Source organism: Colias philodice, chromosome 14 (genome assembly GCF_061535455.1).
Source record: "Colias philodice isolate Cphi_HAF_F1 chromosome 14, ilColPhil1 Martin Lab GWU primary, whole genome shotgun sequence".
Taxonomy (NCBI): Eukaryota; Metazoa; Arthropoda; class Insecta; order Lepidoptera; family Pieridae; genus Colias; species Colias philodice.
In genome coordinates this window covers 7,837,649-7,864,308 of record NC_143099.1, presented here as the reverse complement: position 1 = coordinate 7,864,308, position 26,660 = coordinate 7,837,649, and the positions used below count along the sequence as shown (strand labels likewise).

At 32.2% G+C, this 26,660-nt stretch overlaps 1 long non-coding RNA gene across 1 annotated transcript; it reads right to left on the bottom strand.

The window, feature by feature from the left end:
* Positions 1–21,077: 21,077 nt before the first annotated feature.
* Positions 21,078–21,753, bottom strand: LOC149482942 (uncharacterized). The gene is made up of 2 exons (XR_016316558.1): positions 21,566–21,753; positions 21,078–21,389 (listed from the first exon to the last, which is right to left on the bottom strand). It is a non-coding gene; the product is annotated as an uncharacterized LOC149482942 (long non-coding RNA).
* Positions 21,754–26,660: the final 4,907 nt, after the last annotated feature.

The following is a 26,660-nucleotide window of genomic DNA, read 5'->3' as shown; positions in this document are numbered from 1 at the left end:
CAGCAGGATTTGATTAGAAAGTACCACGATGGTAAAACAAACCACCGAGGGATAAACGAATGTTACTTAGCTCTTTCTAAACGTTATTTTTGGCCTAAAATGAAGGATGAAATTACTAAATTTATTAATGAATGTAGTATATGCGGTCAGGTAAAATATGACAGGAAACCCATTAAACAGCAATTCAAGGTTGTTCCACCAGCTACCAAGCCTTTCGAAATTGTTCACATAGATACTTTTACAGTTGAGACCGAAAAATATCTAACTATTATAGACGTGTTTTCCAAGTACGCGCAAGCTTATTACCTCCGAGATATTACTGCTATAAGTATTGTGCAAGCTCTTTTAACATTTTCAACGCATCACGGTCTGCCTTTAACGATTGTAACTGATAATGGCACGGAATTTACGAACCAAATTTTTTCTGAATTTGTTAACTTACATAAAATTAATCATCATAAAATACTTCCAAATTCGCCAAATGATAACGGTAATATAGAAAGATTCCATTCCACGCTTTTAGAACACCTTAGAATACTTAGATTAAAAAATAAAGAGGCTATGGTGACGCACTTAATACCTTACGCACTTTTAGCATACAATAGTACCATCCATAGTTTTACGAAATGTAGGCCTTATGACCTCATACTTGGGCATATGGACCCTAGAGACCCTGTGGATATTGATCTAACAAAACACTTAATGCAGCAATATATATTAACACACAGGAGTAGAGTACAGGAAGTATATAAAACAATTAACGAATTTTCTTTGCAAAATAGAACTAATCTAATAGAAAATAGGAATAGGGATCGGGATCCCGAGATCCAGTACGAGCCTGGTCAGATAGTATTTGTCAATAACCCATTAGCTGCCCGTAAGAAATTAGCACCCCGTTATACTAAAGATAAGGTTTTAACTAATTTGCCTATACATATATATACCTCTCGTAAGAAGGACCCCGTTGCAAAACACAGACTTAAACGTGTGCCTAAGACCGCCAAATTGTTACAGGATACTGATGCTTCTCACGATCCCCGTAGTAATGACACAGGAGATAAAACTTGACGACTTAGGAAATGGACCAGGACTACTGCCGTTCAAACTTGGACAAGCGAGACTTTTGACGCATTATCATACGTTTTTAGAATACATAGAACTTAATGACATTGACATTAAATTAAGGACATTACAGGACCAAATTATACACTATAAAAGGACTCTAGACAGTGAAGCTTTAAGTTTGTACGAAAATCAAATTGAGCACCTTTCTTCTAAATTAGTGCAAGTTTTAGAACAGCTTAAATCGCTTGAGCCAAGTCGTGTAAAAAGAGGTCTCATTGATGGGCTAGGATCGGTAATAAAAGGCATAACTGGTAATTTAGATTACACAGACGCAATAAGATACGATAGTGTTATCAAAAATTTAGAACACAATCAGGATCAAATAGTTAATGAATTCAATACTCATATTAGTATAAGCAAAGAATGGATGAAACGTCATTCTGAACTTATATCTAAAATTGTCGAAAATCAGGTAAAGATAAATTCTACTTTAATATTTTTTATGACGCAACAAGACTATAAAATATCCCGTTTGATAAAATATGCTAAATTTGCCCAAATCCTTAGCATAATGACAGAAAATGTAGATGATATATTGCAAGAATTGGTTAGAATTGAAAATACATTAGCTTTCATTCGTACGTCCTCAACACATCATTCTATGTTAAGTTCAAATGTGTTAAAGGATATATTAATAAAATTAAATACTATATATGGTAAGGATAGAATTTTAGAGTTAGAATTAAGACAATATTACGATATAATAAAACCAGGATATTATTTTAATGGAAAAAAGATTATAATTGTTCTTAAATTTCCGATAGTGTCTAAGGATTCATTTACTTTTTATAAATTAGCTGTTTTTCCTAATAAGTACATGCAGGCTCTCATCCCTCCTTATCCTTTCATTGCCACAAGTACACAGTCTTTCTTGTACATGGAGGCTGAATGCCCGAAGTACGGTAATGGGTATCTTTGTGAGATAAAAACCAATCAGATCCAGACGAAAGCAGACTGCATACAGGATTTTATACAAAGTCAAGTCTTGGGCCAAGGATGCAGGATGACGGAAGTAATCCTTTCTCAAGAAATGATACTAGGACTGGATGACAGACACTACATCCTATCTATGCCACACCAGACGAAAATACATCTAAGATGCAAACAGGACGACTTCATGACTGTTAATGGCAGCTTCCTCATAACCGTTCCTGAAAATTGTATCCTGGAATCAGATAAATTTAAAGTCAATAACGTTCAAGATAGAATTCGAGGACAACCACTGAAAATAAGTAATATCGACTTAAATGAAATACACTTCAACCACAGCCTTGAAAATCATGTAAAGTTGAATTCAATAAATTTGGAAGATCTGCATAAGATTCATACTAAGGTACTAATGCAAGCACCGATTGAACTAGAAAAGGATACATCGACGATATACTATACCACTATCCCAATTTATACATTCCTTTTGGGCACTTTACTACTTTTCGCAACTTACAAAGTAATCAGTTATAAGAAGGTTACGTGCTGGAAGAATCAAGACGACCCTAATACAAAGACGGAAGATCAAGACAGTCAAAATTGTACCGAATCTTCGCCAGGACCACAGTTTCCAGCAACATTTTATCACACCGTGCTCAAATAGTTGCTGGTCTTCGGGGGGAGGAGTTACGCCAACGGATCCCCAAGACATTGCTGCGTCGACGTTTCACACGGGAACGTATTGTGCGGACATAGCAGATTCCATTGGCGCAACGTAATTTTAAGTTTTCATTTTATATTCAATTAGCTTTATAATTATTAATTGTTAAGACTTGCATCGAGCAAGACGTATTGTAATAAGTTTATATTAAAGTATTTCTAAGTGAATTCGTAGTTTTTTTTGGGGCCTCCGGCTGTCTGAAACATAATTAGCTGAAGAGTTTGTTTGTTTGTTTGTTTGTTTGTTTGTTTGTTTGTTTGTTTGTTTGTTTGTTTGAACGCACTAATCTCGGGAACTACTGATCCGATTTGAAAAATTCTTTCGGTGTTAGATAGCCCATTTATCGAGGAAGGTTATAGGCTATATTTCATCACGCTACGGGCAACAGGAGTGGAGCCACGGGGGTGAAACCGCGCGGAGCAGCTAGTATTATATATTTACACTGTTTAGGAATAAACATCCTACAGATAGAAGACAATTTTCTAGCACCGTTTCGGCGAATACCACCTTGTGAAAAGCACTTAATGGCACTCTCATGAATACCAAATATAAACGTACAGAAAAAATTCACAAATTCTTTCGCTTATCCGCAACAAAAGAACGCAATACACGTGGTTTTTATGACGCTACAAACAATGGCTGTACGCAGTATTTTGAAGAATTAAACCATGGATTAATTAACATACTCTCCGAGCGTGTCTAATTACCATCCCTTTTAATTAAAACTTTCAACGTCTCTCGCTTTATTTGCTTCCGACGATTAAAAGGGTAACCTATTGAAGTGGATCAAGGGAAATTAACCTAATACCTATACTTGTATCGCATATCGTACCTATAAGTTTGAAGCATAATATATAAGCTAGTTTAATGGCAAAAATGTATGAAAATATAATGCATGGACGAATCGATGTTTTTAAATATAAAATTTAGTTTAGATTGTTATTGTTACAAGTGAAGTGATCTTTTTTAGAATCATATATTATAAGACTGTCGAAAGTGTATTGCAATAATATGTTTCCTGTAGAATATGTCGATTTTATTTTTGCGGATACAATATTATTGTTACGTCTTGTCGTACATACAAAAATCGTGACCGGAAATGCCTTATTACTAACAATATAATATAAAAATTATGCAAAATACACGCAGGGTTCCAATGCGAAACTATTGAGTCACTAGCTACTAAACCCCGTGACATTATTGTGGACTAGTTCCGTTAAATTATCCTCAATAATAAGGCTTAATAAATAGGCATCATTTAATCTTGCAATGAGACGAGATGACGAACAAATTTGTCATCCTTAGCTGAGTCAGAAAGAAAGCAACAATATAGTGAGACAATAGACATATCGTTTCGTTATAGCTTAATCTAGAAAAAAGTATATCAATCAATTTTAATCCTTATAATTAATATCAAAATTGAATAATATTATGTGTTTGTTTTATGATGATCGTTTTATGGAGCTTACTATAATTTCATTCAATTGAATTTTGTGTAAAAAATATTTATTAATCCAAGAAAAATATAAAGGAATCTTCCAGCTCTACGCTCTTATTCTATAACCAAAAAAAAAACATGACCAATCCTAATATTTATAAATCTACCGGAATTCTTCATATTAAAGTAGCTGCTGATGCTTTTAATAACCTAATTTTAATTATGTTTCAATTCTGCAATAGGAAGCTCACTAAAGTTTATGTGGGCATAAATTTCTTGAAATTAGTGTTAATTTCAACAAGGTACTAATCCACAGTTATGCAGCCATAGCCTAGTTGTATTATGAAATGAAATGAAATGAAATGAAATGAAATACGTTTATTATGGATACATAAAAGATACAAATAAAATATAACAAGAAACTTAAATCTAACTTAAATATATGTATGCCACAAAAGGCCTTAGGATGCCTTAGGATGCCTTGCTATTACAGTTATTAATAGACTTAGAACCCATTCGCCATGATCATACTTTTTCATTATTGGTTGTTAAACGTATTCTATGTTATTTTAATTGAATCGCTTAATTGTATTTCAATGCCTCTCTTTCTCAGTTATATAACATATATTATACTCCCAATACTTGTTCCTAAAATCAAGGCAAATAGTTTTCAGAAGCTTCTTCGATAATAGAAAACTAGGCGAAAAAACCAGAAGCAAGATAAGATATTCAATGTGAGAGAAGAATGCGATATGAACACATTACTTATCCTATCCTATCCTAGCACACAATTCAAATTATGGATTGTTAAAAATATCTCTCTCCACCAGATCTATTGCGTGACCCATTGTTAGCACAATCACACCGTATCATGTCTGTACACAACACTAATTATCTATATTCTCATTATAATATCGGCGTTAGGTAGCTCATACAAGCGTATCTTGTATCAGATGCGAGCGGGACAGGTTAACAACCTACAGCACATTCCGGTCGGTTTTAATGATGGACATTTATATAGAGCTGATAATACGTATTTATCTTAATTATTAAATATCACATATTTTATTTTATTTGCAAGAATTAAGTTTTACCCGATCTACTATTACGTATTCTGTGCCCGAACAATATTATTCAACAACCAATCAACTCTACTCTGGTATTTTTTTGGCATTTTAGTGGTATGTTCTGTTTCGGTAATAAAATATAGAGCAATATAATTAAAAGCTTTACAAAATGATGAATATAAAATTGATCGACCAAAAAGATTGCTTGCAAATGCTTTCAACGTGATTAATTTGTTGTTATTTTTCATAACATATTTGAGTCATTAAATGCGTTTAAAATGCGTAAATCAAGAGAAATATATTTTTCTTAAAACCTTCGGGAGTTTTCATCTAGAGAATCATTTTCCCAATTGATAGTACAAATACGAAGAGAAGAAGCAACACTTACGCACATAAAAACATCAGAAATAAATAAAATAAATCATTCCGGTATTACCAGCTCCACATAAATACCACGAAAAGGTCCCACAGATAATATAGAAGTGGATCGGTGTTTACTGGCTATTAGAGGTGAATGCGATTCAATTCTAGCGCGTTCGAGTAACGAAGTGTGTGCGAGTGATAATGAACTAGCGGTGACTTGCTGATAGTAATGTCTTACTGACTACGTGCTGATAATTCTGTAGACGTTACTTGAAGTGTTCGTATCGCTGGCTAAATGGCTAGCTAATGGTAGCTGCTAGACTCGATATAAGCTTTAAGTATATTCTCGTTGCATCTAGGAGTATAATCTCTAGATTAAAATTTTTTGTAATAGTAACTTGAAGGCGACTTATCGTCGATGCATTCTGTATTGTTTAAAAAGTCTTTATATAAATATTTAAGATACTTGAGGAAAGTAATGAGGGAAGAAAATTTTAACTACTATGTATTAAATTTTGAACACTAACCCACACAAACGGCGCATTTGTGTGGTAGACTAAACATTATATCGTACAATTTAATAAGCATATATGTAATATGAATCAGTCTAGTTATTTTATTTACTTATTTACCGACAACACAAAATTATGTCTTTTTTAGTACAACAGAAATACTAAATAATTTCGGTTAAGCGCGCAGTGTGTAAACCGCTCACTACTTGTGATGTAATTCTATTGAAAAGTTACTTCATTTTGAGATCGTATGTTAATGGTTAGGAAGAATGGAATTGAATTTCAAACTCACACTATTTTGAATAGCTATCTCTTTGTTTAATTACACTGATAAACCGTTGGAAATTGAATGCGCATTAACAAATCATTGAAATTACTTACGTTTCGTGATAAATGTGATAGATTAGGGAATGAATCTGTTAGAATAACTGTTGTTGTAAGCAAGTTTACGATACAAAATTATCCCTAAGTTCTTCTCTTTTTATGTCTATTAGGATTTCTGGAAACATCAACTGTATTTAGTATTACAATATGCCTTTTGATATTAAAAGCTCGACAGCATATAAAAATTTGCAAGTTCGATTGTCACGACAAACCGCTGAAGACGGAGACGTTTTGAGACGTTAAGCACACGTTTAGATGTAAAAAAGAGATGTAAATTTGTATGTGTGCAACATACACAAGCGAAATGCAAAATATTCTCTTCAAAGTTTAGTACCTACTTCTAAGTCCTGCAAAAATGAAACCATATCTTTTTCTTAGCGCTGCATCACATCGTGAACCTTTCGATTATTTGCGTATACAAAAACCAATACCAACAACCATACCAAGTTAAAACAAATGGAATTGTGGTTTCATTACTCTTACTATTATGTATTCTTATAAATCCTCCGAAGTTAGAACATAGACTGCAACTACAACATTCATATCACACAAAGCCCCTTCAAAGTCAACCGGCCTTAAAGTACAGTTCTTATTGTGTAACCTAGACTAAGGAATTACGGCGACAATCTTGCTCTAGATAGCTGACGCTTTTCCAGTTAGTTGCTTGTTCGGTAACCTCAGGTGGTCCACTTGCAAAATAGGCCTGTCCTTTCTATTTTGCATCTAGCGTAGGAGCTTGCGATATGATTTTATTCAGGGTTGGGTTATGAGATTTTATGTAATGAATTCTTTTTGTCAGTCAAGCTTTGACAGGTGTGGATTTACGCAGTTTTATTTGGATATTGAGAAAATTTTCTAATGATTGTATTATGAGAGTTATTTTCATTACTTGACATAATTTTATTACACAATTGAATTTACGGAAACTTAAAAAAAAAATTATTTAAAGTGCGGCTAAAAATATTAAATAGACAAAAAATACAGATCAACATGACCATTTAAATAGCATCTTTACTAAAAAAATCCCCATTCTTATAGTATTGATTCCCATTGTACATGCGTACCTATACGTAATAAGAAAAAAATACATTTGACAAAACTTCATTGTCATACGAAAACAAAGGATATCTGACATCGTAAAGTGACCAAATAATAATTGACCAATAGAATTACCCATAATTGCGCACTTATTATACATAGTATCATACACAAAATTATGATTGCGTTAAATAGTTTTATAAATACAAAACTTGGAACACTTCGTCAGCTCTTAGCCTAACAGCCGGTGCAGCTGTCACGGAACCGGTCTTACTCGTGAATTTATTAGCAACATGTCAATATCCATAAACTGGGAGCCAGTACTTATTGTGAACTAGTGGGATAAATCGTGTCCTACGAACATATTTTTCATGTTGCTCCTATAGTCACTTGTTTTAAATTATCATCATTATGTCATGCCCTTTGATGAGATAGGCGAAGAGTTGCTGCTAATGTTTCATAGTATAACGTGCGCTGTTGTAGAATGTATTCATAAAATATTGAAGCCTGGATTGTCTGGTATGATGTTAGAAACCCATTCTTATATTCATGGCCACAATTACCAACAAATTGCAGGACTGCTAATTAGGAATTTCATACAGAAATGTCTAAATCAAACCAATAACTGGTAGAGTTTGAAGCTAGATTCCAGACGTGACAATTACGCTAGTAAAAGCGCCATCTATCTTGAAATTATGTAACTTTGCGTAAACTTACAAAAGTTCGTTTCTTGAAAATGCTGTCCTATCTTTTATAGAGCATCTTTCCGAGTCTGTTTTTATGAAATATTTTTTTAAGAGCAAAGTACAATAATCTGTGTATTTGAATGTTATATATTTAAGGTATTCTTTTGTATCTCTAATCCGAATAGTTAAAGTAGTCCAAGAACTAAAAAGCTCAAAATTTTATTGTAAACCAAATCTAACCTTTCTGATGAAAAAAACTAATGTATTCAGTTCCTAAACAAAACTGTTTGAATTATAATCCACTAAGCTAATTTATTTTTTATAGACAGGTTAATTCTATTTAAGAGTTCACTTCTAAAAAAAAACAAATGAATATTAAAATGATGCTCATTTAAATATCCTCAAACATCAATCAAACACTTTTTCTACTGAAACCAATTAACTAACTCAATGACTACTTTCTATGAAACGAATTTAAAATGGAATAAATATCTTCAATATATAAATTCAAGCCCCAAGCGAAACATAAAACAATTATGCAAATGATCAACAGATTTAAAGTCATTTTATTAATAATCGAATAACGGGAGTTTGCATTCGCGAACGGAATGGAATTTTATAAATTATATTAATTGTGAGGTTGCTATCGTTTCCCTCGAAATTGAACTTATTAAGGAGGGTCGAAGTTTTAATAAAATCGCAAACGCCCGGGGCAGGAGCGCTAAGTTTTATTTTACATGTGTTACGAACGAGTTTCGTTGATAGGCAAAGTATATCTCGTGTAGATATTATTATTTATTTCGCTTTGTTTCATTTGTATGCGAATTAGTAATATTAGGTACTGTTTACATTTCTTTTGTTTATGGGGTTCGATTTAGAGAGACATTATCATTTATCATTGTGCAGAATTTTAAGGTCTGGTAAAATTTAAAGAGATGCATCTTTTCAACTGGAACCATCGTACAGAAGAAAAATATAATATTGTTTCGGCGGCTATGTAATGAAACTAACATAACAAGGTATTCACATAACAAGCAGTTCACTGTTCAACTGCAAACTATCCGTAACATTAAACATAGTCTAAGTACGAGAATGAACTAAGTTCCGAGAATATTTCGCTTCATTGAACTCTTTGAGCGTCTCCAATATTGAGCTTTGAAGATCTTTTGTACAGATGTGCGGTACAATGCCTGATCTTGAAATGTCATCGTAAAATTTATCATTTTCAAAACTTTGTTATATTATATTTATAAAGTTATATATTTTAAGACTTGTGAGTCAGAAGTTCTCTTTGCTGGATTTTAATTAATAATTTTGAGCAATACTTTGCTTTATTAACACGCTTTTTATAATAAAGGTTCGAATCCTCGAATAAGAATGTTTAAAAAGTTCGTACAATTTTCAAAAATACTTATTCCTTAAGCGATTGAAGCAGATGAAAAGCACATCGAATTTACTCTTTAAGAATCGCCAAGAATACCTATTATAGTTAGATCAGACACCTTAAAAATTAATACTGCCTGTTTTGCTACTGACGAAGACTATCAGTTATAATCTATATGAATTTATGTTTTTTTGAACATAATATTTGTCACTATTCATGAACTTAAAACATCAATAGCAAATACCAAAAATTATCAAATAAACGTTAATTTATATACGTTAATAAGACTCTATAATAGCACGAACAATTCAAATTACATTCTAAACAAAGTGCCATTTATGTAATACAAAAACGGTATCACAAGGCGATCCGCATAATTACCTAATTTACAGCAAGAACGAGGCTTTACTCCGATATCCTATGTTCAAAGCCACCATAAGAAATTTCTCCAAATTACTCAATTAAATCATTCGCGGACCGAGTAAATATTTCAGTTTTGCTCCGTAAGCTATTTATGACCCTCCCAAGGCTTAATTAAGAAGCCTTTGATGTTCAATCTGTTAGCCGAAACCTGGTAATTGCGTGAGTGGTAAGATGTTTCCGTTAATTTAGCTTCAGAATAAATCACCAAGTTTTATACGCTCTTGTTTATGTTCGGATTTAAATTGGTTCAGTCTATGAGATGATGTGTCGTATTTGTTATAACATATTATTGTAATATGGCCTTTTTTATTTCGTAAATTGAAATAAGTAAGTACTACATTATTAAAATTTAAAACTGATTTCATCCATCCTCACTATATCCAGGCAAAATTGAGAATATATTGTAGTAGTAAGACATCTTAAAAAACGTAATGTCTGAAATTACCTACTCTACATTAATAAACAACCAAAACAATTTTTTTTATAAAATTTTACTGAAAAAGCTTTCATAATATTATGTTGTTCAGCTGCAGTTTTCCAATAGCACGATTCATCACATCTTTCACCTCCTTTTAACTCCCAAATTAAACGAAAAATAATAAACAAATTACAAACATTCTAATAACAATTTTTTCTTGCAAAATATTAAGCCCGCGATATAATGATCCTATTAACATCGCCAATTTCACACCCCTACGTTGCAGATTAATCCACCACAAAAACTTAATTAAGCAAAATATATTACGTTGTTATATATAAACAAGCTCAAAGTCACTCCCTTCCCCCTAGGGATTTCGTACGGTGATACTATTCCGTGTAATGACTCCAAAATGAGGATAAATATACCTTCTGCTATTTTATACGTAGAGAGAAAGTTCTAGATAAGATAGTTAAAGCGTTGGATTATTGGGCCATAAAGCCTCCTTAGTGTTTTACCGCGTAGCAATCCAAAGGTAAAGGATAGCTTAATGATGATGATTAAGATGTTAGTTTCCTTGAAAAAGGTTTTATGTAAAGCTCTAATCGACTTTGATTTAGATATATTCAACTAAATGATGTGATATTTTTTCGGTTATATTTTTTTGAGTAGGTACTATAAACAGTAATTATATTTGTCTTAGAGATTATTTTTAATGCATATAAATAAATAAATAAAATTAATATTTCAGGACAATTTTCACACACGGCACGATCTGATCCCACACTAAGCTTTTGCTTGTGTTATGGAAACCAGATGGCTGATAAACATACATAGATAATTTTAAATAAATACTTATATAGATAATTAACACAACAGACACAGAGCAAACATCTATGTTCATCACACAAATTTGCCCCGGGTGGGAATCGAACCCACGACCTCTGGCTTTGAAGGCAGGGCCACTACCAACCAAGCCAACCGGTCAGTCATATGCAATTTTATTTGAAAAATTAGTACTTTCTTTTATTGCTTTAGTTTAATACTTTCTACAAGTTAAATTGATAAATAATAAGCCTTCGTAATTACAATTTTTTTTTTTTTTTTTTTTTTTTTTATAATGAATAGGCAGACGTTTGACCACGATCCCACCTGATGGGAAGCGGCGATGTGGTCTACTTGGATGCACGTCTGCCTAGAAGAAGCCTGTTCACCCTCGATTTGAAAAGGTCCAGATTGTATTGTGCGGGAATTTTTTTGGTTTAATATTACAAATGATTCAAAACTCTCTTTTTTTAATCTGCCTCTTCCATTTACTTGCACATCCATGTTATACAGTAGTCGTTCCTTAATTCATACATGTCACGTTTGTAAGGGGGCGTGACATTCGCGAATCGAGCGCTGCCACTGAAATATGCTTACCATTAAAGTATCGTTACCATTTTTCAAAACTTTTGAATTATTGAGGCCGTACTTATATTACTATAGTAATTTTAGGGCTGATTTTTCAATCCTTGGATAAAACTTATTCGTCGAATAATGTATAAAACTACCATTTTAAAAATGTATTCTAATTGCCCGTATTTGACAGTTTACGTGACATTTTAATATTATCGTGTAATACTTTATTGGACGGATAAGTTTTATCCAAGCATTCAAAAATCGGCCCTTAGGATAGCAATGCTTAAATAGTTTCTAGTAGACACGGTTGGAAGCTGTCTTATTTCATTTGTTTATTTTTTTGTGGTAGGTATTAGGTTTTAATGTTTAGGTATGTATCACGAAGTTGTATGTTTTCATTAGGATAGAAAATATATCTCAAAACTATAAAGAAAGTTAAAAGTTTGGTAACTAATATTTAAGAAAGAAAGAAAGAAAGAAAGATCATTTATTTGACTCCACAATAATAACAAACACAATTGACACAGAATACAATACATATATATTTACATAATTTATGACTTTTATTTTTCAGTCATACTAATATTACGTCACTGCATTTAGATAATAATCACATATTGCATAAAAGCTCATTAAAAAAACAAATAGGTAAAACAAACATTATTTGATTGATTCAGTAAATCACTTCATAGCACTATACTCTAGCTGAGTATAAACTTCTTGAATACCCTTCTTACCTACTTCCTAAATACATAGCTTTATTCAATACCAGCTTACTGCCCGCGGCTTCGCCCGCTTTGTCTAAAACCTAATAAATTATATACTAAAACCTTCGCCTTGAATCGCTCTATCTATTAAAAAAATCGTTGCGTAGGTAGTTTTAAAGATTTAAGCATACAAAGGGACATAGGGACAGAAAAGGCGACTATGTAATGACTTTACAAACCACATTTTGTATTCACGCAAATACTTATGATAATCATCTCTCCCATCAACATATTTCACGCATAATGTAATATGAGTCGCATCTATACGCTAAACACGTCTCTAACCTCATAATAAACGACAATTTGACTATAAAATTGAATTATTTTCATGCACTTTCTCGTTTGTAATTTACTAGCTTAGCTCCACGGTTTTACCCGCATTGCTTCGCTCCTGTTGGTCTTAGAGTGATGAAATATAGCCTATAACCTTCCTCGATAAATTTTTCAAATCGGACCAGTAGTTCCTGAGATTAGCGGGTTCAAACAAACAATCAAACTCTTCAGCTTTATAATATTAATAGCATAGATTAAACTACGTGATCGTAGCGGTATATACTATATAGCAATGAATTATATTCGTTGATTAGTTGTAATAGAATGAATTAAAAATATTTGCGTAGATAAGACCTACCTTTAAGAAACGAGCAGTCGTTTTTAATAGAAGTATGTAGAGCCTATTTTTAACAAGAAAGGTTTATGTATATAAACTAAGTCAAAATAAATGTTATATTAGGTAAATTATGTTTAAAATAGGCTCTATACACTACTCATATCATCAGTATGTCGTTAAATATTCTGTTTTCTCACTAATTATGTTAGTACAAAGGCCTCAAAGTGAATCTTATATCTAACATTAAATGATATTATGTAAAGCTCTAAATACTATCATATTTTTATCTTTTAAAAATTATTTTAGAGGCATTTAAAAATTATAGATATACTAGCTTTTGCCCGCAGCTTCGCCTGCTTGGAAAAGATAAATTTTCATGGTACTAACTTTCGTCCCCTATTTTATCCCCTTGGTCGTAGAATTGATCAAAGTCCTTTCTCAGCGGATGCCTACGTCCTAACATTTACCTGCTTGCCAAATTTCAGCCCGATACTGGGTTTGGGCTGTGCGTAGATAGATCACTATGTCAGTCAGTCCGTCACCTTTGAGTTATATTTATTTAGATAAAGTTACAATTAATATTACTGTTAATCATGATAAAATATTTGCGTTAAAGAACAGAGACACTGGACAACAGTGAAATAATTACACATAGCTTTTGTACAATAGGAATGAATTTTTATGTAATACTTATAATATTAAATCAGTCCCTAAAATAAAGACCACTGTTCAATGTTTATTCTAATCTGATATGAGATACGGACAGGTTTGTTTAGGACTACAAATGTTTGTACGGGAAATTTATTGTCGTGATATCTAAATGTATGGAGGATAGATTAAAGAATGGATTTTGGATAAATAACGTCGTATATGTATTTGTAGTCCAAAATATGTAATACGAGAAATACTGTTTCAAACAAGCTTGAAATGATTATGTCTGTATAACATACTTGCCTTTTTATTAAAATGTAAGTAAGTAAATAAATTTATAAGTACGTCACAATCAATTTACTTTCTTGAAATAAAAGCATTTCTGCTTTCACAATCCCAACTTTGAAAGCTGAGCGTTAATATTCAAATAAAGAGAAATATGACTAAGTGATCCATCAGAAATATATCACAACACAATATTTTACTTATTATTTTATAGAAACAGCTCAGAATCTTACACAATGAACCATTAAACCACTATCTACATCTCGCGTAACTTATTCATCCTGTAATCACATGTTCCATATCTTGTGTCACCGTTACGCGATTTTAAGCCCTAAAACAACATAGCATAAGTACAATAATGATAAGTTATTTGCGATTAAAATTCACGGATATTCCCCTCCCATTAATAAATGAGATTAATTAATCTAAAGTGGCGTCTGTCGTGTTGAAGAATAGTCAGAACGCCCCAGGCGCTACGAGTTAGTGACGCCAAGTAATTGCTTTTGCTAAATCAACAGCTAGGTAAGGTTCGGCCATTGTGATAATGAACAACGTCTATTTGTTAAATCATTTTAATATTTTTTTAATGAAAACACTTGGAGAACTTGAAGAATTCAAAGCATTTGAGAGCGCTATTGTATAAACAAACACAAAAACAACGTTCATATTTCGACGTTAGAATTTCACAGATTTATAATTGCGCATAATTTTCTAATATAAAAAAATACCCAAATGTAGGCAAAGCAACTTATTATTATAAGTGGGCAGACGTCATACTATTCTTTTAGAAACACTGTATTTAAAATAAAATATAGTCACACTGAATAGGATCATAATCTTATTAAATTATGTAACAAAAATTCCTCTTTGATTAAGATGTTACACTACCACAAACAAGAGCAAAGAATTACATCACATCAAATACTAAAAGCTACGTTATAATTTGTCAGAAACAATAGAACACTTTCGAAGCATTCACGTAACTAAGATTATAGTGTTTTGTAACTGTGGCTATTTCTATTTCCGAAATAGATTCAGATGAACTTTCTATTTGTGATGCTCTTACATTATTACTTCATGTTTAATTAGTGGTACACAGCATGCTTTGAGAAACTTTAGTCAAAAAATATTGTTGACTACATATAGGTATATTACAGTTATTTATTGCGATTATTTTTATATTTTTTGGGTTGTGTCAGTGTGGCCACTAAAATAAATTAATATTGTACGCTAGTATTATGTAATTTGAATTTGCAAGCGTAATTCTGATTAAATAAAAGACATAAAATGTATGGCTCTTTATAATTCTTAAACAAATTTTTAATTTTTTCATCCATATATTTTACTAGCTGCGCTTCGCGGTTTCATCTGTTTGGCTCCGCTATATATATTATATAGCCTTAGCTCCTATATATTATAAAGCCTATAATCTATAGCCTTCCTCGATAAATGGGCTATCTAACACCGAAAGAATTTTTCAAATCGGACCGAGATTAGCGCGTTCAAAACAAACAAACAAACTCTTCAGATTTATTATATTAAAATAGATTTAAAACTCTAGTATACATAATTATTCACACACATTTACGTACGTACGTTCGTACATTCGAACATCTATCGAAAATGACAGATAATATTTATTGTCTAGACTCTGTAGCGTCACGATACAGATAATAAATTGAAATAAACCGCGAATCGTGCTAGTGGGTGAACATAAATTTTGACTTTGAACTATATGGCGTCCTCGGGCTAAACATGCCAAGGTTAATCCGTCCATGGAATCATTGAAAGTGCAATTTATTACTTGTATGCTGTATACAACGATTAAGGCATTGAGGAACGAAGGGTAAAGCGTTATGTTAATACTTAAATAACATGATAGAGTAAATAATGCTGTGGACGCAACATATTTAAAACATCGTTAGAAATAGAGGGATGTTAAAAGTTTGATCCGAATTTTGGATAAATTCTGCCAAATTATTAAACGAAAATCACATCGAATATAAGCAAGACTATATCGATTAATTTTATACAAATTACTATTCTAGAGTAGGTGTTTAGAACTTTCAAACATAGCTTTTTAAAATAATATTAATATTTAACCATTTTTTTAGGATTTGGCTAGATGACGCTATAGATTATTAATATTTTAGCAGCTATAACATCTCTTAGAAAAACAATATTAATTAAACTACAAACATTAAAAACAGTTTTTCCTTTCCTTTGTCCCTACGCGTCCAATTAAACGCTCCTCAGGGACAAATTCAAAGAACAAATGGTTAAATGTTGTCTATATAGCACCTTAAAATTCAATGAAAGGGTGTGGTGTTCATTGTAGCGATTTAATACGCTATCACTAGTCAAATTATAGTTATGAAATGGTTTGGTTCTGGATTTTAGTCCCATTTATTGTTACGATATAGAAATAACACATAATATAGGCATAACATTTAGAAGACACAATAGAATACGAGTCATTGTGTGTGTTATTAAAAATAATGATATTGATAAACTGTAGGTATAACTGAAGACACAGCATAACATAAAAATGGAATTGCTAATGGTCAATTTATTGAGTATTTTAGCTTAGCTTAGCGTTTGAGCAGTTTAGCTTTATTACCTAGTTGTAGCAGATAGTCTATACTCTATTACATAAATCGTGACTTAAAGGTTTTCCATATCCATTTACCCATAAACAAAACAACTATAATATTTCCTTATACATCGCTATCACTCAAGGCACACACGTCCACAAGCCTGAGCACGAACTGTCTTGAAATACAGTACCAATTAAAGTTGACACCTTAACGCCTCCGTCCACACACTATAGTTGCTAGAGCCAGTTGCTGGAGCCAATTGCTAGAGCTAAGTAGATGGTTCACGTGTAAACTCCCCTAACAATTGAAAACCTTCCTTATTTTGAATAATTGGCCGTTAGAGAGGATATTTGCTGGATTTTTGTAGTGTAAATAGGAATTACTAGGTATTAGTAATGGTCACCTTTTCTATTTTATTTGAAGCTGTATACTAAAATTATAATCACTAAAATTCAAAATACGTAAAATTTCACAAATAAGGTATTTGATTGTAGAGTGATTGAATTATTTTCGTAGAAGTAGTTACCCACGCGTTCTAGATATTGTAGTTGAAGTTCAAAATATTAGATACTAGCTTTCCACCCGCGGCATCGCCCGCGCAGTCAAAGAAAAACCCGCATAGTTCCCGTTCCCGTGGGATTTCCGGGATAAAACCTATCCTATGTCCTTTCTCGGGTATCAAAATATCTCTATACCAAATTTCATGCAAATTTGTTCAGTAGTTAAGGCGTGATTGAGTAACAGACAGACAGATAGAGTTACTTTCGCATTTATAATATTAGTATGGATATTATGTTTAGTTAAATTACCATTTCTTATGTGTTGATATTATAATTATTTTTTATTTACAAGATACATTTTTGCTACTTATATACTAGATACTAACAAGAATATCCATATAATAGATAAAGATATACCACAACCATATAAAGGAAAAAATCGCATTACGATGTACCAAAATCGCTAACGTTTTTATCAAACCGTCGCGGAATCTGTCATAGCAAATTGCTCGAAAAAAGTGATATTCTTCGCGAGGTCAATGACCTACATATTTTCACCCCTCATACATTTCCCTAATGCAAAGGCTCTATGATAAAAGCATCCATTCATATGATAAAAATGTTATCGAGTATTTGCATATTCGTCCCCTTAAATAAACATGGAAGTTGTGTTTGCTTTTCCAAATTGAAAACATAGAAAAAATATGTAAATAATAATGTATTACCAAATTTAGAACCTCTTTTGAAAATTAGATACCAGGTAAATGGATTTCAATAAGAATAAAGCGATTTAAAATGCTAATAATTCTTCAATATCAGTGTATGAATATAGTTCAGGTACAAAAAAAATGTTTTTATGATACAAAACTCTCGAATGATGATACAAACTATCAAAAGTTGACCACATACTTTCTGTCAAACATTTGACGGTATTTATTTATTTATTATTATTATAATTAAAACGGTATTGCACCAATTACATTAATTATAAAAAAATACATAAATTATATTACAAAAAATAAAATTAAATTAAATCAAATTACAAATTACATATAAAAAGAAAAACAATAAATTAATATAATGAATTAATATCATGAATGGTTTCTGTTCCCAACACCAGCAATAAATATGATAAATTGATTGCTAGTATTAAAAACAAAAACCATTCAAAACTTTTCAGAAAAGCTCAAGCACGCCGACAACAACGAGCCCCATCCATCCGCGAACAGATCGCATTCGGGGTTGTTATTGAGGAGAGCATTGAGCGCAGTGAGAGCGCGTGGAATTGGTGATAAGGCTCGGGCTGTAGTGTGAGCCGGCGGTATAGCAAAGAGCACATGCTTGCGCGCTCGACAGTAATTATCAAATTTCCATGTCAGTCAGAATTTACATAGAATTTACTAGATTGTATTTCGAAGAGTTAATGTTTATAATGTTAATGTTTTATTAGAAAAACAATCATATAAAGCTCAGTTTAACAAAAGCTTGACTATAATTTTTTACTGAAGTAAAACTTCTTTAGGCGCGTTGAGAGTAAAATTTGAAGGTCGCGTCATGGCCATACGATCACGTCATGGAGTAAATTTGAGAGAAGGAATGTTTGTCAATGATTTCGTAAAAAAATATATACTCTTAATGTCCCTGTAGATATTGTCAAATATGTAAGGACAAGTTAACTTTACGACATTTTAACGACAGAAGGTTATACCTTTGCCCTATCAGGCCATATCATTTTGATATGTGGCTATTCGCAAAAATGCTTGTAAAATATTATGCTATAGTATACCAGAAAAGCCTAGCTTTAATATTATGGGTATGTTATAGTTTTATAGCCGTAATAACAAGTTTTTGTCCGATAACAGTTTATAGAAGAGCATTACATGGGATCTAAAGAGCGGGTTCTATTAAGGATTACAATGTGTTGTAGATTGTATTTTTATCTTTTCGTTATTATGTTAGTCGATAGACGATAATGTTATGAGGCCTAAACAATGGTTTAGATGAACTTATTTGGCTGAAATTTTAGAGAGGATGGATAAAAAAATATAGATATTAGGTATCCTCATCAATTATTTTTATACTTGATTTCTCGCAATAAACCATCCCAATTTTTTATATATCATAAAAAAAATGGTTTAATAAAAACACACAAAATAATTAAAATCAAAACAACAATCGACTTATTCGCACGTTCTTGAAAGTGTAGAGAAAATGAAAGACGAAGCCAAAAAACTTCTTAATAATTAGCCATGGCATTTCTCCTTGCAGGTTTCTTACAGGAGAATTCATTAACCTATTTTTTTCCTCGTTCATATTTTGCAAAGAAGTTTATTGTTTTATTATTATATTTATTATAGAATGGTATTATTTTAAAATATTATTTTTTACAGGGTAACAATTACTCTATAGACGACACACATAACAACATCATAGATATTATAGATTAGCTGCTCCACGCGGTTTCACCCCCGTGGCTCCACTCCTGTTGGTCTTAGCGTGATGATATAAAGCCTATAGCCTTCCTCGATAAATGAGTAATAGTTATAATAATGTTAAATTGTTTAGAATGAGAGATGTCTAAACTCAATAATCAGAAAAATCTCTGCTGGTAAGAGGCGCGGTTATTCTGTTGATAACTTATTATCTACTTTTTAATTTATTATGAAGGTTAGTAAAGTAATTAGTTATTTAAATGAATTTTATCAATGATTGAATGAACAAAAAACTACTTAGATATATTTTTTTTTGTACCAGCCAATTAAATATATTTTTTCATTCCAAAAACATTTTAAAACGATTCCACGAAACCGAATAGCCGATATATCAATAAAAAACGACGACTGTTATCTCATATGTACAGTGGCTACACAATACCAATTAAAGTCGACTCAATACATCCATACAGATTTGACGAGATACAATCCCCGCTACCTCCGTACGTGACGGTGGTTATCTCAGTTCTGCTATAATTGAACACGAAGGCACTTGACCGCTATAGATTTGGAGCCAGGAAACGAGTATAGTATAAAGTTCATAATACTATTTGGTAGACGTATACCCTAGAATAAGTATACCAAAGTACTTTTTTATATTAGTGACTATGAAAGAGGAAATACGTCATTGATGTTTTGTTAAGGAATCGTAAGATTTGGCTCGATGGTTAATTTGATAAGCTTCATAACGAGGGGTGTTCATAAACGTCCCTTTACTGAAACAAATGCTACATATTATCAGAAATTATAAATTGTAAACTGCAATGAAACCTAATAAATGAAAAAAGTGTGTAAAACGAACCATTGATATTAAATTTCAAGTTCTACGAAATAGTATTTGATATTCATAATTTGCAATCAATAAACTGATGATATCATTGCTGGATACATTTTTAGAAAACAACAATACCTATCATAAAAATATATAAAATACAATAGAAGAGTAGTATAAAATCCTCTTACTTTACGCTAAAGAAAATTCGTACCTATATAAAGAAATCCGATCGTATCTAAACAAAATATACACATTAACCCGCCATTGGTGACGTGAATTTGACTTACAGCGTTGGTGACCCCGGTCTCACGCACCGGGGTTTTTGACTACGAGTTTATCTGTAATTTACGGTTCATGCTACTTTTCATTGGGATAGATATAAAATTTGATCTTTTATTGTCAATAAAACATAGGTATTTAATAAATCAAATCTCTTTTATTAGCATAAGACAACATCTTTGAAATAACTAAAATTGTCAAGTATTTTAACAAAGTTTTTTTTAAACTCAAAAATAAAGCATCAATCTTAATTATTTAACAGTAAAATTAGGCTTAGTCAGTCTTATGACACTGAAAACATAAAATGAAGTAACATAAATGGTAATACTTCGACCAAAAAAAAAATATACAATACTAAAATCACTCATCTTCAACAGCCAAACAACTAGAGCAAGTTATTGGTACTACGTGCGATCTGGTTCGAAATTATCTGGTTCGAAGTCACTTCCAGATTCACTTTCCGATGACGTTTGTAATCTGTCCTCATCAGATACTGCTTCTTGCAAAAGAGCCTCGAGACGACACTGATTACTTTCGTAAGACATGCTGAAACAGTGTTCACAATTTGAACAAAAAACACGGAATTTCTTGTAAAATATCGATCAAATCTAGCAAAACGCTTACTAATAATAGAATTATATTTACATTAAACTATAAATTACAACAACAGCTTTATCAAAATAAGTAAAATAAAAAAAATACACAATAACCATTTTACTTACTTAGTTGGTGACGCCGGTCTCACGCACCGGGTTGGGGCCAAAACTCAGTAACGTGCGCCCGCGTCGCTGTCGTGGGGTAGGGGTAGGGTAGGGGGCGCGAAATTAGGCAGCTACTCGAAACCACAGTGCAATTCGATAAACGGTGACAAAAATATTTGGGTTTCTTTAACTGCCCGGTCTCACAGACATAGGAGGTCACCAATGGCGGGTTAATGTTTTCAGAACAATCCAATTCAACAATTAGTCACTAATCCAATATTTTTCATTAATCCATTTCACCAGCCTTCAAATACCCAGAAGCATGACACATATTGTTAGCATATAAGCAAATAGCCTTGATATGTCTGATTCACTTATCGGTATCGGGAAAGGCTTTTGTAGAACCGTCAAAGCTATGCGTAAACAACTCTCGCTTCAACCAGCTTTAGATTTTCCGTTTTATTCTGTTACTAGGACGTGAATAGCCGTGAAAAAGTATAGCCGTTTCAGTGTACATATTTTATAGAGCTAAACTGAAAGGTTTTAATGATTTAACAGAGGAAAATATGAGAAATATTTTACTGTGATAGACAGGCAGTGGATTAATTATCAGTTATTTTCCTAGTGTAATAGTTATTTTTTATTCCGGGACAGTACGGTCGAAACCGGGTCGAGCTGCTAGTAATATAAAACAGGTGCAATCGTTATTCATTCAACTTTACTTATCACCTTCCACGTTCATTATTATAAAAGTGGCCAAGTTAAATCCAAATAAAATTAATAATGATAATAATATGTGTTAATCTCTTTCATTTTTGTAATTTATTTACACGTTATTTTTAGGGTAAAAGATCCACACGTATGCAATACGCATCCTCCATAACACACACACATAAGCAATAATGTAATGTAATTATTGCTTATGTGTGTTGTGTATTGTACAATAATGTAACGACATTAAATCATAGCCTATTTATTTTATTATTATTAGAAAATCTTCCCGCTAGTTTCATGGCTATAGACCATAAAGTCAATAACGATTCATCGTTTGCTGCATGGCTATCGCGTCTGCACCAATATCAAATTAAAGAGAATAATTAGATACTTAAATTACATCGTGAATAAAAAAACCAATAAAACGAACTCAATTGACTTTTTGCAGTCTTCTAAACTGGTATTAAGTAACTAGTTAACGTTTAGAATTATGTTCGTAAGGTTTATATTATCAATGCAATTTATACTGAGATCTTTTTTATCACATTGTTATATGCAACAAGACATGGATCGATAAAATTTGCTAGTTGTCTATATTATCGTATTTATCATAAATAGTATCTATTATAAATTTGTCTCTTATTAGGTAGACGAGCGGAACAACTGTTAGATTTACAATAGTATCGAAATAACTCTAATAACAAATTAATTAAGATAGATTTTAGTGGCGAATTAGAATGTACAATACTTTCGTTACAAGAAAATACATAACTAATGACATTAGGGAAGTAGTGAAACTAATTCAATATTAAAAAGTAATTATACGTATATAGGGAATGAAAAATCTTGAAATCTGTAGACTATTATAGATTTACAAAAATATTGAGTAGATATTATATTAAAATAAGCCGATAAGAGCCTCTCACTACATTACCTGATACGTATGCAAAATGCCATGTAATAACAGAATATATTGCAACAATTTACTTCTAACTAATCCTAATAGGTGCTATCAAATATAATCATCACTACATAGTATAAAACAAAGTCGCTTTCCCTGTCCCTATGTCCCTATGTCCCTATGTCCCTTTGTACGCTTAAATCTTTGAAACTACGCAACGGATTTTGATGCGGTTTTTTTTAATAGATAGAGTGATTCAAGAGGAAGGTTTATATGTATAATAAGATCCATTAAGTAGTGGAGAAGTACTGTTATTTTTGAGGTTTCTAATGTGATGTCGTAAAAAATTACATTTATTCCGCTTACATTGCAAACGCAGGCTGAACCCTACGAGTTTTATCAAAATAATGTACTAAGTATTATACATATTGAAAAGGTCTACAGAAAAGTCCGCGATGGTATATGTCTATCTCTTATGGATAACCCACAATAACTTTTTTTTGTCATTTACTTTTTACGACAAATAATGGCTAATTTTCGAAGCGATTTTAACCAATACAGCATTAATCCTTAACCAATTAAATACCATGGATACATTGTTCATTTAATATAGATCTATATGGCCCTTTACACCGTATGATTTAAGTGAATATTTTCGAAGATATTACAGATTTAAAAATTGCAGGACGTAGCGTTTGCGGCCGCCCGGCTATGTATTTTATACCCGTGCGATGCCGGAGGCCGGAGCGGGCCGCTATATTTTTATACCTATACAACGTTCACAATTTTTCTGTAGTGTATTTAGTATCAGCATTGCACCCGTGCGAAGCCGGGGCGGGTCGCTAGTTTCTATATAAATTAGGTACTACATTTCTATATAAGCCACATTCCGATCCTGCTTACCTTATAGTGCTTATAGTCAGATGCTGGAAGAATATTACACTTTATTATTCGAGACCCCAATCTATTAATACCAACATAAAAAAACAACTTCGTGTCGACCAAAACAAAATATCAGATACTAGCTTTCCTTCCGCGGCTTCGTCCGCGTTTTCAAAGAAAAACCCACATAGTTCCCGTTCACGTGGGATTTCCGAGATAAAACCTATACTATGTGTTAATACAAGCTACCCTCTATTTATTAGTGTGTTAAATTTAATTGTAATCTGTTCAGTAGTATTTGCGTGTAAGAGTAACAAACATACATACAAATAGGTACACATACATCCATTCTCACAAACTTTCTCATTTATAATATTAGTAGGATATGATATACTATCACTGGGATAACATAAAATATATTTACAAAGCTACCTAAATGTACCATCAATAATTTTTTTTGGTAAATATAATCTTCATTATGTTTTCAATTATAAGATCGAAGCCTTCGATAAAAATGAAATAAATACCTGTCAGAACGAAATGGCACAGCCCGGATTTTGTTTGGTATTTGATTTTGCCTCTATTTGAAACGATCATAAGATACTTTAATCTTCTTTTGACATAGAGGTCACATCCAAATGGATAATGAAATATGTATATGTGAGATATATGAACGAAAACTTGACGTAAAAGGATTTGAACTTAAACAACAAAGAAATAAATATCACTATAGTTGTTTGTGAAACAGTTTTGTAACATGTTTTTGTTATACGTTGCGTGACTTTTTTTTAATTACTCTCCGTCAATACTTCGACAATCATCAATCAATAAGTCAAAGAGATTGATGAATGGGCCTGTAAAATCAATTCGGTGGTGATGATGTGTTTTGCTGCCTAATTTGACATTAAACATGGTGCAGTGGAATATAAATTAATGATCTTCGCCTTTAGTTTAGTAAATTAAAAGTCAAGAATTTCATTACTGGAAAAGCCTTGGGCTGTTTCTATAGATAAAATTCGTTACATAAAATGAGGTTCGAAGTCAAAAGTGGATAGCTTTTAGGCTAACGAAGCAAACAGTTTATAATCACAAATCCTTATACATTAAGGTGAATTAAATGTAAATAAAAATAATATAAATAGGAGTAAAAGTGGATTGAATCAATAAAAAGTCCATAAATAAGTAAAAATATTTATTACTCTATTAATTTAAAAGGTTATAGGTATTTCCCTTCCCTTTTAGTAATGCAGATGCTCTATATTTTAAATGAATTACATTTCTGTAACATCGCTGTCCGTTGAAATATTTAAAATAAGGAAGAACTGGGATTTCTCGTTATTAACTTATTAATTCCTAAAAGTTTTCAAATTAGACAAAATTGAAACTTTTTTACAGTAACAAAAGGAATAACTTTTGTGCTGAATTCACCAAAAATACCAACCAATACAGCCGACGAAGACGTTCCATTATAACATTCATTACGTCAAATTATTCAAATTAAATCAAGCATTCGTCGCTCCCTTTATCAATGGTCAAATCTCGACAGCCAGCCTGAAAGTTGAATGGTACAATGAAGCTCTAAATAACTGGAGAGGACAGATCGGCGCCTCTGACGACGGTGGTAGCCACACGCTCGCGGACTGACGGACAATACCATAGCCTTGACTGCTCCGCCGCGCCACTGTTTAAAGCTTACTGGAGTGAGAATTTTCAATGGTTGAAAAGAATATGCTTTAATTAGATGTGCATTTTTGTAAGTGTGTTCATGTTACGAGATGATTTTTATATCTATACTTATATTATAAAGCTGAAGAGTTTGTTTGTTTGAACGCGCTAATCTCAGGAACTACTGGTCTGATTTGAAAAATTATTTCGGTGTTAGATAGCCCTGCACTCATCGAGAAAGGCTATAGGCTATATATCATCACGCTAAGACCAACAGGAGCGGAGCCACGCGGGTGCAACCGCAGAGCGCAGCTAGTATTATATTATATCCCTGACTATTCTGTCACTGTGTTAAGCTTACTAGAGTGAGAATTTTTAACCGTTGAAAATAATGCATTTTTATACTTCTATTTACGCATGTACCTAGGTTTTGTGACTATACATATTATATTAATCCTTGACTGCTCCGCCGCTGCGTTAAGAGTGTGGAGTTAGAATTATCAATCGTTGAAAAGAATACGCTTTAATTACATGTTTTTGTATGAGCTGTTTTGTGGAATAGACTGTTCTACATCTCTATTTGTGTACTTACCAGTAGTATTCTGAGTCGTAGAGTAGACTCTTAGATAATTAATTATTGCAGCAAATAATTAGTTTAGTTATTAAGACGATTTTCTTGTTATAATGCAGAATTTTATCGCAACAATTGAAACTTGTAAGCTTACTTCCTAATGGTAATTTAAGTATAAGGATAGATGAACAAACATAAAATTATACGTCTGATACCGTATAAACTGGATTATTAAGAACACAAACTGGATTATTGTCGAATATGCATAATAAAATCGTTGAAACCGTACAAAGTGCTCACTGGTAAGAATTAATTATTTTTGTATTCATACTTAGCATACTGAGAAAGAAAAGGAGGTTTGAGTTTAAGTGTGTTCTTGTTTA